Source organism: Stenella coeruleoalba (genome assembly GCF_951394435.1).
Source record: "Stenella coeruleoalba genome assembly, chromosome: 4".
Taxonomy (NCBI): Eukaryota; Metazoa; Chordata; class Mammalia; order Artiodactyla; family Delphinidae; genus Stenella; species Stenella coeruleoalba.
The window spans coordinates 97,248,688-97,264,351 of NC_137149.1; the positions used below are offsets into that span (position 1 = coordinate 97,248,688).

The 15,664-nt window shown below is 44.0% G+C and overlaps 1 long non-coding RNA gene across 1 annotated transcript in view; it reads right to left on the reverse strand.

Moving 5' to 3' along the window:
- Positions 1–2,047: 2,047 nt before the first annotated feature.
- The window catches only part of LOC307185421, a 1,499,986-nt gene continuing 1,486,369 nt past the window's right edge, over positions 2,048–15,664 (reverse strand). The window contains exon 6 of the long non-coding RNA XR_013828066.1: positions 2,048–2,128. This is a non-coding gene — a long non-coding RNA (uncharacterized lncRNA). The remainder of the gene's footprint in view (positions 2,129–15,664) is intronic.

The following is a 15,664-nucleotide window of genomic DNA, read 5'->3' on the forward strand; positions in this document are numbered from 1 at the left end:
CCACAATGATGCACTTGGCCAAAAAGGGCGTATGCGTTTTTTCCTGAATATATTCAGGAAAAAACGCATACGCCCTTTTTGGCCAACCAAGCAAGCTTGCAAAGGAAATCTGCACTACAATGAAGTCTCACTTCCCCCCGGTCAAAAGGGCCATCTGAAAAAAGTGTAAAATCCAGAAAGGCAGGACAGGCCATGGAGAACTGGGAGCCTTGTTATGCTGATGGGCGGGATGTAAATTGCCAACAACCACTCGGGAGAAGTGTATGGTGTTTCCTGAAACATCTAAAAAACAAAGCAACAGAACCTAGGGCACTTCCACTTATGGTCCTATAGCTTAGGGAAATTAAAATCAAAAAGACACAGCCACCCCAAAGTTTGGGACGCCTCTGTTTACAAGAACCTCGTTTACAGTACAAGTTCAACATCACAGAAAGTGAAAAATGGATAAAGAACTTGTGGTACTTACGTACAATTCAGTATCACTCAGCAATGAAATCTATGTCATCAGGCCCTTAGCAGCATAATGAGTGGATTCAGGTACGATGATTCTAACTGAAATAAGTCACACAGAAAAAGAAACATCATAAGATATCACTAATACACGGAATGTAAACTTGGCTACAAAGGAACTGCATTCCAAAACAGAACAGGGTCTCAAATTTAGAAAACCAACTTATGCTTGCTTAAGGGTAAAGGTGAGTTGGGGTGCTGCATAAAACCAGAGATTGAAATGAGCACAGATAAAGTTCCTTAAGCCAAATATGGAATAGACAAGAGCTACTCCTTGCTCAACGAAATGGACTCAACACCCCATATTAAACGCCTAAGAATGTACCTGACTAGTAAGTATCTTAAAACCTATGGATTGCTATGTCTCCGAAAGAGAATCAAGCACGTGTACAGGGGCATAAACACAGCAGTGATAGGATTGGAGAGGTTCGGTGAGCAAATGAAGACCCTTTGAAGTCATATTGCATGGTACCCATTCCACGGGTTTCAACTACCCAGGTTTAAGGTATTCTTCCTTCAGCTAAAACATGCATGTGGAACCTAGAGTATGATCAACCATGTGATCGGGAGACGTGTTCAAATATGTCTCAGTTTTCCTCCCCTGGTACTCGGGTGCAACATTCCAGACGCTTTACTAACACTCTCCCCACTTGGAGAGTCAGTCCCTTTAACCTCCTGTTTGGCCCAGTTTGCAATTTCTGCGGAAGATGAACAGGAATAGCGAGAACCAATGAGACACTAGCTGGAGGTGTCTGGACGGGCAAATTTAACTCTCATTTCCCACCAGGAAGAGGAATTAACCAAAGGCTCAGCATGCCGGGCCGGAACCAGATTAGGGCCTGAAGCCATCCTGCGGTGTTGCGGCCAGGTCACAAGAAAGCGAGTTGAAGAAAGGAGCTCAGGGGCACTGTAATTCACAAACCTGCAGAGTTATAAATGACAGCTATCGTCCAAAAATAGACTGAAGTAAGGCCGCCAAGAGGACTTGAAAGCAGGGCAGAATTGCAGGAAACCGATTTCAGGAGGTAGACTGGAATTGCATTGAAAGCATAGGAAAAGAGGCAGAACGTCCACAATGATGCACTTGGCCAAAAAGGGCGTATGCGTTATTTCCTGAATATATTCAGGAAAAAACGCATACGCCGTTTTTGGCCAACCAAGCAAGCTTGCAAAGGAAATCTGCACTACAATGAAGTCTCACTTCCCCCCGGTCAAAAGGGCCATCTGAAAAAAGTGTAAAATCCAGAAAGGCAGGACAGGCCATGGAGAACTGAGAGCCTTGTTATGCTGATGGGCGGGATGTAAATTGCCAACAACCACTCGGGAGAAGTGTATGGTGTTTCCTGAAACATCTAAAAAACAAAGCAACAGAGCCTAGGGCACTGCCACTTATGGTCCTATAGCTTAGGGAAATTAAAATCAAAAAGACACAGCCACCCCAAAGTTTGGGACGCCTCTGTTTACAAGAACCTCGTTTACAGTACAAGTTCAACATCGCAGAAAGTGAAAAATGGATAAAGAAGTTGTGGTATTTACTTACAAAGCAATATCACTCAGCAATGAAATCTATGTCATCAGGCCCTTAGCATCACAATGAGTGGATTCAGGTATGATGATTCTAAATGAAATAAGTCACACAGAAAAAGAAACATCATAAGATATCAGTAATACACGGAATGTAAACTTGGCTACACAGGAACTGAATTACAGAACAGAACAGGGTCTCAAATTTAGAAAACCAACTTATGCTTGCTTAAGGGGAAAGGTGAGTTGGGGTGCTGCATAAAACCAGAGATTGAAATGAGCACAGATAAAGTTCCTTAAGCCAAATATGGAATAGACAAGAGCTACTCCTTGCTCAACGAAATGGACTCAAAACCCCATATTAAACGCCTAAGAATGTACCTGACTAGTAAGTATCTTAAAACCTATGGATTGCTATGTCTCCGAAAGAGAATCAAGCGTGTGTACAGGGGCATAAACGCAGCAGTGATAGGATTGGAGAGGTTCGGTGAGCAAATGAAGACCCTTTGAAGTCATATTGCATGGTACCCATTCCACGGGTTTCAACTACCCAGGTTTAAGGTATTCTTCCTTCAGCTAAAACATGCATGTGGAACCTAGAGTATGATCAACCATGTGATCGGGAGACGTGTTCAAATATGTCTCAGTTTTCCTCCCCTGGTACTCGGGTGCAACATTCCAGACGCTTTACTAACACTCTCCCCACTTGAAGAGTCAGCGCCTTTAACCTCCTGTTTGGCCCAGTTTGCAATTTCTGCAGAAGATGAACAGGAATAGCGAGAACCAATGAGAGACTAGCTGGAGGTGTCTGGACGGGCAAATTTAACTCTCATTTCCCACCAGGAAGAGGAAATAACCAAAGGCTCAGCGTGTCGTTCCGGAACCAGATTAGGGCCTGAACCCATCCTTCGGCGTTGCGGCCAGCTCAAAAGAAAGCGAGTTGAAGAAAGGAGCTCAGGGGCACTGTAATTCACAAACCTGCAGAGTTATAAATGACAGCTATCGTCCAAAAATAGACTGAAGTAAGGCCGCCAAGAGGACTTGAAAGCAGGGCAGAATTGCAGGAAACCGATTTCAGGAGGTAGACTGGAATTGCATTGAAAGCATAGGAAAAGAGGCAGAACGTCCACAATGATGCACTTGGCCAAAAAGGGCGTATGCGTTTTTTCCTGAATATATTCAGGAAAAAACGCATACGCCCTTTTTGGCCAACCAAGCAAGCTTGCAAAGGAAATCTGCACTACAATGAAGTCTCACTTCCCCCCGGTCAAAAGGGCCATCTGAAAAAAGTGTAAAATCCAGAAAGGCAGGACAGGCCATGGAGAACTGGGAGCCTTGTTATGCTGATGGGCGGGATGTAAATTGCCAACAACCACTTGGGAGAAGTGTATGGTGTTTCCTGAAACATCTAAAAAACAAAGCAACAGAACCTAGGGCACTTCCACTTATGGTCCTATAGCTTAGGGAAATTAAAATCAAAAAGACACAGCCACCCCAAAGTTTGGAACGGCTCTGTTTACAAGAACCTCGTTTACAGTACAAGTTCAACATCGCAGAAAGTGAAAAATGGATAAAGAAGTTGTGGTATTTACTTACAAAGCAATATCACTCAGCAATGAAATCTGTGTCATCAGGCCCTTAGCAGCACAATGAGTGGATTCAGGTATGATGATTCTAACTGAAGTAAGTCACACAGAAAAAGAAACATCATAAGATATCAGTAATACACGGAATGGAAACTTGGCTACACAGGAACTGAATTCCAAAACAGAACAGGGTCTCAAATTTAGAAAACCAACTTATGCTTGCTTAAGGGGAAAGGTGAGTTGGGTTGCTGCATGAAACCAGAGATTGAAATGAGCACAGATAAAGTTCCTTAAGCCAGATATGGAATAGACAAGAGCTACACCTTGCTCAACGAAATGGACACAACACCCAATATTAAACGCCTAAGAATGTACCTGACTAGTAAGTATCTTAAAACCTATGGATTGCTATGTCTCCGAAAGAGAATCAAGCATGTGTACAGGGGCATAAACGCAGCAGTGATAGGATTGGAGAGGTTCGGTGAGCAAATGAAGACCCTTTGAAGTCATATTGCATGGTACCCATTCCACGGGTTTCAACTACCCAGGTTTTAGGTATTCTTCCTTCAGCTAAAACATGCATGTGGAACCCAGAGTATGATCAACCATGTGATGGGGAGACGTGTTCAAATATGTCTCAGTTTTCCTCCCCTGGTACTCGGGTGCAACATTCCAGACGCTTTACTAACACTCTCCCCACTTGGAGAGTCAGCGCCTTTAACCTCCTGTTTGGCCCAGTTTGCAATTTCTGCGGAAGATGAACAGGAATAGCGAGAACCAATGAGAGGTTAGCTGGAGGTGTCTGGACGGGCAAATTTAACTCTCATTTCCCACCAGGAAGAGGAATTAACCAAAGGCTCAGCATGCCGGGCCGGAACCAGATTAGGGCCTGAAGCCATCCTGCGGTGTTGCGGCCAGGTCACAAGAAAGCGAGTTGAAGAAAGGAGCTCAGGGGCACTGTAATTCACAAACCTGCAGAGTTATAAATGACAGCTATCGTCCAAAAATAGACTGAAGTAAGGCTGCCAAGAGGACTTGAAAGCGGGGCAGAATTGCAGGAAACCGATTTCAGGAGGTAGACTGGAATTGCATTGAAAGCATAGGAAAAGAGGCAGAACGTCCACAATGATGCACTTGGCCAAAAAGGGCGTATGCGTTTTTTCCTGAATATATTCAGGAAAAAACGCATACGCCCTTTTTGGCCAACCAAGCAAGCTTGCAAAGGAAATCTGCACTACAATGAAGTCTCACTTCCCCCCGGTCAAAAGGGCCATCTGAAAAAAGTGTAAAATCCAGAAAGGCAGGACAGGCCATGGAGAACTGGGAGCCTTGTTATGCTGATGGGCGGGATGTAAATTGCCAACAGACACTCGGGAGAAGTGTATGGTGTTTCCTGAAACATCTAAAAAACAAAGCAACAGAGCCTAGGGCACTGCCACTTATCGTCCTATAGCTTAGGGAAATTAAAATCAAAAAGACACAGCCACCCCAAAGTTTGGGACGGCTCTGTTTACAAGAACCTTGTTTACAGTACAAGTTCAACATCGCAGAAAGTGAAAAATGGATAAAGAAGTTGTGGTATTTACTTACAAAGCAATATCACTCAGCAATGAAATCTGTGCCATCAGGCCCTTAGCAGCACAATGAGTGGATTCAGGTATGATGATTCTAACTGAAATAAGTCACACAGAAAAAGAAACATCATAAGATATCAGTAATACATGGAATGTAAACTTGGCTACACAGGAACTGAATTACAGAACAGAACAGGGTCTCAAATTTAGAAAACCAACTTATTCTTGCTTAAGGGTAAAGGTGAGTTGGGGTGCTGCGTAAAACCAGAGATTGAAATGAGCACAGATAAAGTTCCTTAAGCCAAATATGGAATAGACAAGAGCTACTCCTTGCTCAACGAAATGACTCAACACCCCATATTAAACGCCTAAGAATGTTCCTGACTAGTAAGTATCTTAAAACCTATGGATTGCTATGTCTCCGAAAGAGAATCAAGCATGTGTACAGGGGCATAAACGCAGCAGTGATAGGATTGGAGAGGTTCGGTGAGCAAATGAAGACCCTTTGAAGTCATATTGCATGGTACCCATTCCACGGGTTTCAACTACCCAGGTTTAAGGTATTCTTCCTTCAGCTAAAACATGCATGTGGAACCTAGAGTATGATCAACCATGTGATCGGGAGACGTGTTCAAATATGTCTCAGTTTTCCTCCCCTGGTACTCGGGTGCAACATTCCAGACGCTTTACTAACACTCTCCCCACTTGGAGAGTCAGCGCCTTTAACCTCCTGTTTGGCCCAGTTTGCAATTTCTGCGGAAGATGAACAGGAATAGCGAGAACCAATGAGAGACTAGCTGGAGGTGTCTGGACGGGCAAATTTAACTCTCATTTCCCACCAGGAAGAGGAAATAACCAAAGGCTCAGCGTGCCGTGCCGGAACCAGATTAGGGCCTGAAGCCATCCTTCGGCGTTGCGGCCAGCTCAAAAGAAAGCGAGTTGAAGAAAGGAGCTCAGGGGCACTGTAATTCACAAACCTGCAGAGTTATAAATGACAGCTATCGTCCAAAAATAGACTGAAGTAAGGCTGCCAAGAGGACTTGAAAGCGGGGCAGAATTGCAGGAAACCGATTTCAGGAGGTAGACTGGAATTGCATTGAAAGCATAGGAAAAGAGGGAGAACGTCCACAATGATGCACTTGGCCAAAAAGGGCGTATGCGTTTTTTCCTGAATATATTCAGGAAAAAACGCATACGCCCTTTTTGGCCAACCAAGCAAGCTTGCAAAGGAAATCTGCACTACAATGAAGTCTCACTTCCCCCCGGTCAAAAGGGCCATCTGAAAAAAGTGTAAAATCCAGAAAGGCAGGACAGGCCATGGAGAACTGGGAGCCTTGTTATGCTGATGGGCGGGATGTAAATTGCCAACAGACACTCGGGAGAATTGTATGGTGTTTCCTGAAACATCTAAAAAACAAAGCAACAGAGCCTAGGGCACTGCCACTTATGGTCCTATAGCTTAGGGAAATTAAAATCAAAAAGACACAGCCACCCCAAAGTTTGGGGCGCCTCTGTTTACAAGAACCTCGTTTACAGTACAAGTTCAACATCGCAGAAAGTGAAAAATGGATAAAGAAGTTGTGGTATTTACTTACAAAGCAATATCACTCAGCAATGAAATCTGTGCCATCAGGCCCTTAGCAGCACAATGAGTGGATTCAGGTATGATGATTCTAACTGAAATAAGTCACACAGAAAAAGAAACATCATAAGATATCAGTAATACATGGAATGTAAACTTGGCTACACAGGAACTGAATTACAGAACAGAACAGGGTCTCAAATTTAGAAAACCAACTTATTCTTGCTTAAGGGTAAAGGTGAGTTGGGGTGCTGCGTAAAACCAGAGATTGAAATGAGCACAGATAAAGTTCCTTAAGCCAAATATGGAATAGACAAGAGCTACTCCTTGCTCAACGAAATGACTCAACACCCCATATTAAACGCCTAAGAATGTTCCTGACTAGTAAGTATCTTAAAACCTATGGATTGCTATGTCTCCGAAAGAGAATCAAGCATGTGTACAGGGGCATAAACGCAGCAGTGATAGGATTGGAGAGGTTCGGTGAGCAAATGAAGACCCTTTGAAGTCATATTGCATGGTACCCATTCCACGGGTTTCAACTACCCAGGTTTAAGGTATTCTTCCTTCAGCTAAAACATGCATGTGGAACCTAGAGTATGATCAACCATGTGATCGGGAGACGTGTTCAAATATGTCTCAGTTTTCCTCCCCTGGTACTCGGGTGCAACATTCCAGACGCTTTACTAACACTCTCCCCACTTGAAGAGCCAGCGCCTTTAACCTCCTTTTTGGCCCAGTTTGCAATTTCTGCGGAAGATGAACAGGAATAGGGAGAACCAATGAGAGACTAGCTGGAGGTGTCTGGACGGTCAAATTTAACTCTCATTTCCCACCAGGAAGAGGAAATAACCAAAGGCTCAGCGTGCCGTGCCGGAACCAGATTAGGGCCTGAAGCCATCCTTCGGCGTTGCGGCCAGCTCAAAAGAAAGCGAGTTGAAGAAAGGAGCTCAGGGGCACTGTAATTCACAAACCTGCAGAGTTATAAATGACAGCTATCGTCCAAAAATAGACTGAAGTAAGGCTGCCAAGAGGACTTGAAAGCGGGGCAGAATTGCAGGAAACCGATTTCAGGAGGTAGACTGGAATTGCATTGAAAGCATAGGAAAAGAGGCAGAACGTCCACAATGATGCACTTGGCCAAAAAGGGCGTATGCGTTTTTTCCTGAATATATTCAGGAAAAAACGCATACGCCCTTTTTGGCCAACCAAGCAAGCTTGCAAAGGAAATCTGCACTACAATGAAGTCTCACTTCCCCCCGGTCAAAAGGGCCATCTGAAAAAAGTGTAAAATCCAGAAAGGCAGGACAGGCCATGGAGAACTGGGAGCCTTGTTATGCTGATGGGCGGGATGTAAATTGCCAACAGACACTCGGGAGAAGTGTATGGTGTTTCCTGAAACATCTAAAAAACAAAGCAACAGAGCCTAGGGCACTGCCACTTATGGTCCTATAGCTTAGGGAAATTAAAATCAAAAAGACACAGCCACCCCAAAGTTTGGGACGGCTCTGTTTACAAGAACCTCGTTTACAGTACAAGTTCAACATCGCAGAAAGTGAAAAATGGATAAAGAAGTTGTGGTATTTACTTACAAAGCAATATCACTCAGCAATGAAATCTGTGTCATCAGGCCCTTAGCAGCACAATGAGTGGATTCAGGTATGATGATTCTAACTGAAATAAGTCACACAGAAAAAGAAACATCATAAGATATCAGTAATACACGGAATGTAAACTTGGCTACACAGGAACTGAATTACAGAACAGAACAGGGTCTCAAATTTAGAAAACCAACTTATTCTTGCTTAAGGGGAAAGGTGAGTTGGGTTGCTGCATGAAACCAGAGATTGAAATGAGCACAGATAAAGTTCCTTAAGCCAGATATGGAATAGACAAGAGCTACACCTTGCTCAACGAAATGGACACAACACCCAATATTAAACGCCTAAGAATGTACCTGACTAGTAAGTATCTTAAAACCTATGGATTGCTATGTCTCCGAAAGAGAATCAAGCATGTGTACAGGGGCATAAACGCAGCAGTGATAGGATTGGAGAGGTTCGGTGAGCAAATGAAGACCCTTTGAAGTCATATTGCATGGTACCCATTCCACGGGTTTCAACTACCCAGGTTTTAGGTATTCTTCCTTCAGCTAAAACATGCATGTGGAACCCAGAGTATGATCAACCATGTGATCGGGAGACGTGTTCAAATATGTCTCTGTTTTCCTCCCCTGGTACTCGGGTGCAACATTCCAGACGATTTACTAACACTCTCCCCACTTGGAGAGTCAGCGCCTTTAACCTCCTGTTTGGCCCAGTTTGCAATTTCTGCGGAAGATGAACAGGAATAGCGAGAACCAATGAGAGGTTAGCTGGAGGTGTCTGGACGGGCAAATTTAACTCTCATTTCCCACCAGGAAGAGGAATTAACCAAAGGCTCAGCATGCCGGGCCGGAACCACATTAGGGCCTGAAGCCATCCTGCGGTGTTGCGGCCAGGTCACAAGAAAGTGAGTTGAAGAAAGGAGCTCAGGGGCACTGTAATTCACAAACCTGCAGAGTTATAAATGACAGCTATCGTCCAAAAATAGACTGAAGTAAGGCTGCCAAGAGGACTTGAAAGCGGGGCAGAATTGCAGGAAACCGATTTCAGGAGGTAGACTGGAATTGCATTGAAAGCATAGGAAAAGAGGCAGAACGTCCACAATGATGCACTTGGCCAAAAAGGGCGTATGCGTTTTTTCCTGAATATATTCAGGAAAAAACGCATACGCCCTTTTTGGCCAACCAAGCAAGCTTGCAAAGGAAATCTGCACTACAATGAAGTCTCACTTCCCCCCGGTCAAAAGGGCCATCTGAAAAAAGTGTAAAATCCAGAAAGGCAGGACAGGCCATGGAGAACTGGGAGCCTTGTTATGCTGATGGGCGGGATGTAAATTGCCAACAGACACTCGGGAGAAGTGTATGGTGTTTCCTGAAACATCTAAAAAACAAAGCAACAGAGCCTAGGGCACTGCCACTTATGGTCCTATAGCTTAGGGAAATTAAAATCAAAAAGACACAGCCACCCCAAAGTTTGGGGCGCCTCTGTTTACAAGAACCTCGTTTACAGTACAAGTTCAACATCGCAGAAAGTGAAAAATGGATAAAGAAGTTGTGGTATTTACTTACAAAGCAATATCACTCAGCAATGAAATCTGTGCCATCAGGCCCTTAGCAGCACAATGAGTGGATTCAGGTATGATGATTCTAACTGAAATAAGTCACACAGAAAAAGAAACATCATAAGATATCAGTAATACATGGAATGTAAACTTGGCTACACAGGAACTGAATTACAGAACAGAACAGGGTCTCAAATTTAGAAAACCAACTTATTCTTGCTTAAGGGTAAAGGTGAGTTGGGGTGCTGCGTAAAACCAGAGATTGAAATGAGCACAGATAAAGTTCCTTAAGCCAAATATGGATTAGACAAGAGCTACTCCTTGCTCAACGAAATGACTCAACACCCCATATTAAACGCCTAAGAATGTTCCTGACTAGTAAGTATCTTAAAACCTATGGATTGCTATGTCTCCGAAAGAGAATCAAGCATGTGTACAGGGGCATAAACGCAGCAGTGATAGGATTGGAGAGGTTCGGTGAGCAAATGAAGACCCTTTGAAGTCATATTGCATGGTACCCATTCCACGGGTTTCAACTACCCAGGTTTAAGGTATTCTTCCTTCAGCTAAAACATGCATGTGGAACCTAGAGTATGATCAACCATGTGATCGGGAGACGTGTTCAAATATGTCTCAGTTTTCCTCCCCTGGTACTCGGGTGCAACATTCCAGACGCTTTACTAACACTCTCCCCACTTGAAGAGCCAGCGCCTTTAACCTCCTTTTTGGCCTAGTTTGCAATTTCTGCGGAAGATGAACAGGAATAGGGAGAACCAATGAGAGACTAGCTGGAGGTGTCTGGACGGTCAAATTTAACTCTCATTTCCCACCAGGAAGAGGAAATAACCAAAGGCTCAGCGTGCCGTGCCGGAACCAGATTAGGGCCTGAAGCCATCCTTCGGCGTTGCGGCCAGCTCAAAAGAAAGCGAGTTGAAGAAAGGAGCTCAGGGGCACTGTAATTCACAAACCTGCAGAGTTATAAATGACAGCTATCGTCCAAAAATAGACTGAAGTAAGGCTGCCAAGAGGACTTGAAAGCGGGGCAGAATTGCAGGAAACCGATTTCAGGAGGTAGACTGGAATTGCATTGAAAGCATAGGAAAAGAGGCAGAACGTCCACAATGATGCACTTGGCCAAAAAGGGCGTATGCGTTTTTTCCTGAATATATTCAGGAAAAAACGCATACGCCCTTTTTGGCCAACCAAGCAAGCTTGCAAAGGAAATCTGCACTACAATGAAGTCTCACTTCCCCCCGGTCAAAAGGGCCATCTGAAAAAAGTGTAAAATCCAGAAAGGCAGGACAGGCCATGGAGAACTGGGAGCCTTGTTATGCTGATGGGCGGGATGTAAATTGCCAACAACCACTCGGGAGAAGTGTATGGTGTTTCCTGAAACATCTAAAAAACAAAGCAACAGAACCTAGGGCACTTCCACTTATGGTCCTATAGCTTAGGGAAATTAAAATCAAAAAGACACAGCCACCCCAAAGTTTGGAACGGCTCTGTTTACAAGAACCTCGTTTACAGTACAAGTTCAACATCACAGAAAGTGAAAAATGGATAAAGAAGTTGTGGTATTTACTTACAAAGCAATATCACTCAGCAATGAAATCTGTGTCATCAGGCCCTTAGCAGCACAATGAGTGGATTCAGGTATGATGATTCTAACTGAAATAAGTCACACAGAAAAAGAAACATCATAAGATATCAGTAATACACGGAATGTAAACTTGGCTACACAGGAACTGAATTACAGAACAGAACAGGGTCTCAAATTTAGAAAACCAACTTATTCTTGCTTAAGGGTAAAGGTGAGTTGGGGTGCTGCATAAAACCAGAGATTGAAATGAGCACAGATAAAGTTCCTTAAGCCAAATATGGAATAGACAAGAGCTACTCCTTGCTCAACGAAATGGACTCAACACCGCATATTAAACGCCTAAGAATGTACCTGACTAGTAAGTATCTTAAAACCTATGGATTGCTATGTCTCCGAAAGAGAATCAAGCATGTGTACAGGGGCATAAACGCAGCAGTGATAGGATTGGAGAGGTTCGGTGAGCAAATGAAGACCCTTTGAAGTCATATTGCATGGTACCCATTCCACGGGTTTCAACTACCCAGGTTTAAGGTATTCTTCCTTCAGCTAAAACATGCATGTGGAACCTAGAGTATGATCAACCATGTGATCGGGAGACGTGTTCAAATATGTCTCAGTTTTCCTCCCCTGGTACTCGGGTGCAACATTCCAGACGCTTTACTAACACTCTCCCCACTTGGAGAGTCAGTCCCTTTAACCTCCTGTTTGGCCCAGTTTGCAATTTCTGCGGAAGATGAACAGGAATAGCGAGAACCAATTAGAGGCTAGCTGGAGGTGTCTGGACTGGCAAATTTAACTCTCATTTCCCACCAGGAAGAGGAATTAACCAAAGGCTCAGCGTGCCGTGCCGGAACCAGATTAGGGCCTGAAGCCATCCTTCGGCGTTGCGGCCAGCTCAAAAGAAAGCGAGTTGAAGAAAGGAGCTCAGGGGCACTGTAATTCACAAACCTGCAGAGTTATAAATGACAGCTATCGTCCAAAAATAGACTGAAGTAAGGCTGCCAAGAGGACTTGAAAGCGGGGCAGAATTGCAGGAAACCGATTTCAGGAGGTAGACTGGAATTGCATTGAAAGCATAGGAAAAGAGGGAGAACGTCCACAATGATGCACTTGGCCAAAAAGGGCGTATGCGTTTTTTCCTGAATATATTCAGGAAAAAACGCATACGCCCTTTTTGGCCAACCAAGCAAGCTTGCAAAGGAAATCTGCACTACAATGAAGTCTCACTTCCCCCCGGTCAAAAGGGCCATCTGAAAAAAGTGTAAAATCCAGAAAGGCAGGACAGGCCATGGAGAACTGGGAGCCTTGTTATGCTGATGGGCGGGATGTAAATTGCCAACAGACACTCGGGAGAAGTGTATGGTGTTTCCTGAAACATCTAAAAAACAAAGCAACAGAGCCTAGGGCACTGCCACTTATGGTCCTATAGCTTAGGGAAATTAAAATCAAAAAGACACAGCCACCCCAAAGTTTGGGACGGCTCTGTTTACAAGAACCTCGTTTACAGTACAAGTTCAACATCGCAGAAAGTGAAAAATGGATAAAGAAGTTGTGATATTTACTTACAAAGCAATATCACTCAGCAATGAAATCTGTGTCATCAGGCCCTTAGCAGCACAATGAGTGGATTCAGGTATGATGATTCTAACTGAAATAAGTCACACAGAAAAAGAAACATCATAAGATATCACTAATACACGGAATGTAAACTTGGCTACACAGGAACTGAATTACAGAACAGAACAGGGTCTCAAATTTAGAAAACCAACTTATTCTTGCTTAAGGGTAAAGGTGAGTTGGGGTGCTGCATAAAACCAGAGATTGAAATGAGCACAGATAAAGTTCCTTAAGCCAAATATGGAATAGACAAGAGCTACTCCTTGCTCAACGAAATGGACTCAACACCGCATATTAAACGCCTAAGAATGTACCTGACTAGTAAGTATCTTAAAACCTATGGATTGCTATGTCTCCGAAAGAGAATCAAGCATGTGTACAGGGGCATAAACGCAGCAGTGATAGGATTGGAGAGGTTCGGTGAGCAAATGAAGACCCTTTGAAGTCATATTGCATGGTACCCATTCCACGGGTTTCAACTACCCAGGTTTAAGGTATTCTTCCTTCAGCTAAAACATGCATGTGGAACCTAGAGTATGATCAACCATGTGATCGGGAGACGTGTTCAAATATGTCTCAGTTTTCCTCCCCTGGTACTCGGGTGCAACATTCCAGACGCTTTACTAACACTCTCCCCACTTGGAGAGTCAGTCCCTTTAACCTCCTGTTTGGCCCAGTTTGCAATTTCTGCGGAAGATGAACAGGAATAGTGAGAACCAATGAGAGGCTAGCTGGAGGTGTCTGGACTGGCAAATTTAACTCTCATTTCCCACCAGGAAGAGGAATTAACCAAAGGCTCAGCATGCCGGGCCGGAACCAGATTAGGGCCTGAAGCCATCCTGCGGTGTTGCGGCCAGGTCACAAGAAAGCGAGTTGAAGAAAGGAGCTCAGGGGCACTGTAATTCACAAACCTGCAGAGTTATAAATGACAGCTATCGTCCAAAAATAGACTGAAGTAAGGCTGCCAAGAGGACTTGAAAGCGGGGCAGAATTGCAGGAAACCGATTTCAGGAGGTAGACTGGAATTGCATTGAAAGCATAGGAAAAGAGGCAGAACGTCCACAATGATGCACTTGGCCAAAAAGGGCGTATGCGTTTTTTCCTGAATATATTCAGGAAAAAACGCATACGCCCTTTTTGGCCAACCAAGCAAGCTTGCAAAGGAAATCTGCACTACAATGAAGTCTCACTTCCCCCCGGTCAAAAGGGCCATCTGAAAAAAGTGTAAAATCCAGAAAGGCAGGACAGGCCATGGAGAACTGGGAGCCTTGTTATGCTGATGGGCGGGATGTAAATTGCCAACAGACACTCGGGAGAAGTGTATGGTGTTTCCTGAAACATCTAAAAAACAAAGCAACAGAGCCTAGGGCACTGCCACTTATGGTCCTATAGCTTAGGGAAATTAAAATCAAAAAGACACAGCCACCCCAAAGTTTGGGACGGCTCTGTTTACAAGAACCTCGTTTACAGTACAAGTTCAACATCGCAGAAAGTGAAAAATGGATAAAGAAGTTGTGGTATTTACTTACAAAGCAATATCACTCAGCAATGAAATCTGTGCCATCAGGCCCTTAGCAGCACAATGAGTGGATTCAGGTATGATGATTCTAACTGAAATAAGTCACACAGAAAAAGAAACATCATAAGATATCAGTAATACATGGAATGTAAACTTGGCTACACAGGAACTGAATTACAGAACAGAACAGGGTCTCAAATTTAGAAAACCAACTTATTCTTGCTTAAGGGTAAAGGTGAGTTGGGGTGCTGCGTAAAACCAGAGATTGAAATGAGCACAGATAAAGTTCCTTAAGCCAAATATGGAATAGACAAGAGCTACTCCTTGCTCAACGAAATGACTCAACACCCCATATTAAACGCCTAAGAATGTTCCTGACTAGTAAGTATCTTAAAACCTATGGATTGCTATGTCTCCGAAAGAGAATCAAGCATGTGTACAGGGGCATAAACGCAGCAGTGATAGGATTGGAGAGGTTCAGTGAGCAAATGAAGACCCTTTGAAGTCATATTGCATGGTACCCATTCCACGGGTTTCAACTACCCAGGTTTAAGGTATTCTTCCTTCAGCTAAAACATGCATGTGTAACCTAGAGTATGATCAACCATGTGATCGGGAGACGTGTTCAAATATGTCTCAGTTTTCCTCCCCTGGTACTCGGGTGCAACATTCCAGACGCTTTACTAACACTCTCCCCACTTGAAGAGTCAGCGCCTTTAACCTCCTGTTTGGCCCAGTTTGCAATTTCTGCGGAAGATGAACAGGAATAGGGAGAACCAATGAGAGACTAGCTGGAGGTGTCTGGACGGGCAAATTTAACTCTCATTTCCCACCAGGAAGAGGAAATAACCAAAGGCTCAGCGTGCCGTGCTGGAACCAGATTAGGGCCTGAAGCCATCCTTCGGCGTTGCGGCCAGCTCAAAAGAAAGCGAGTTGAAGAAAGGAGCTCAGGGGCACTGTAATTCACAAACCTGCAGAGTTATAAAT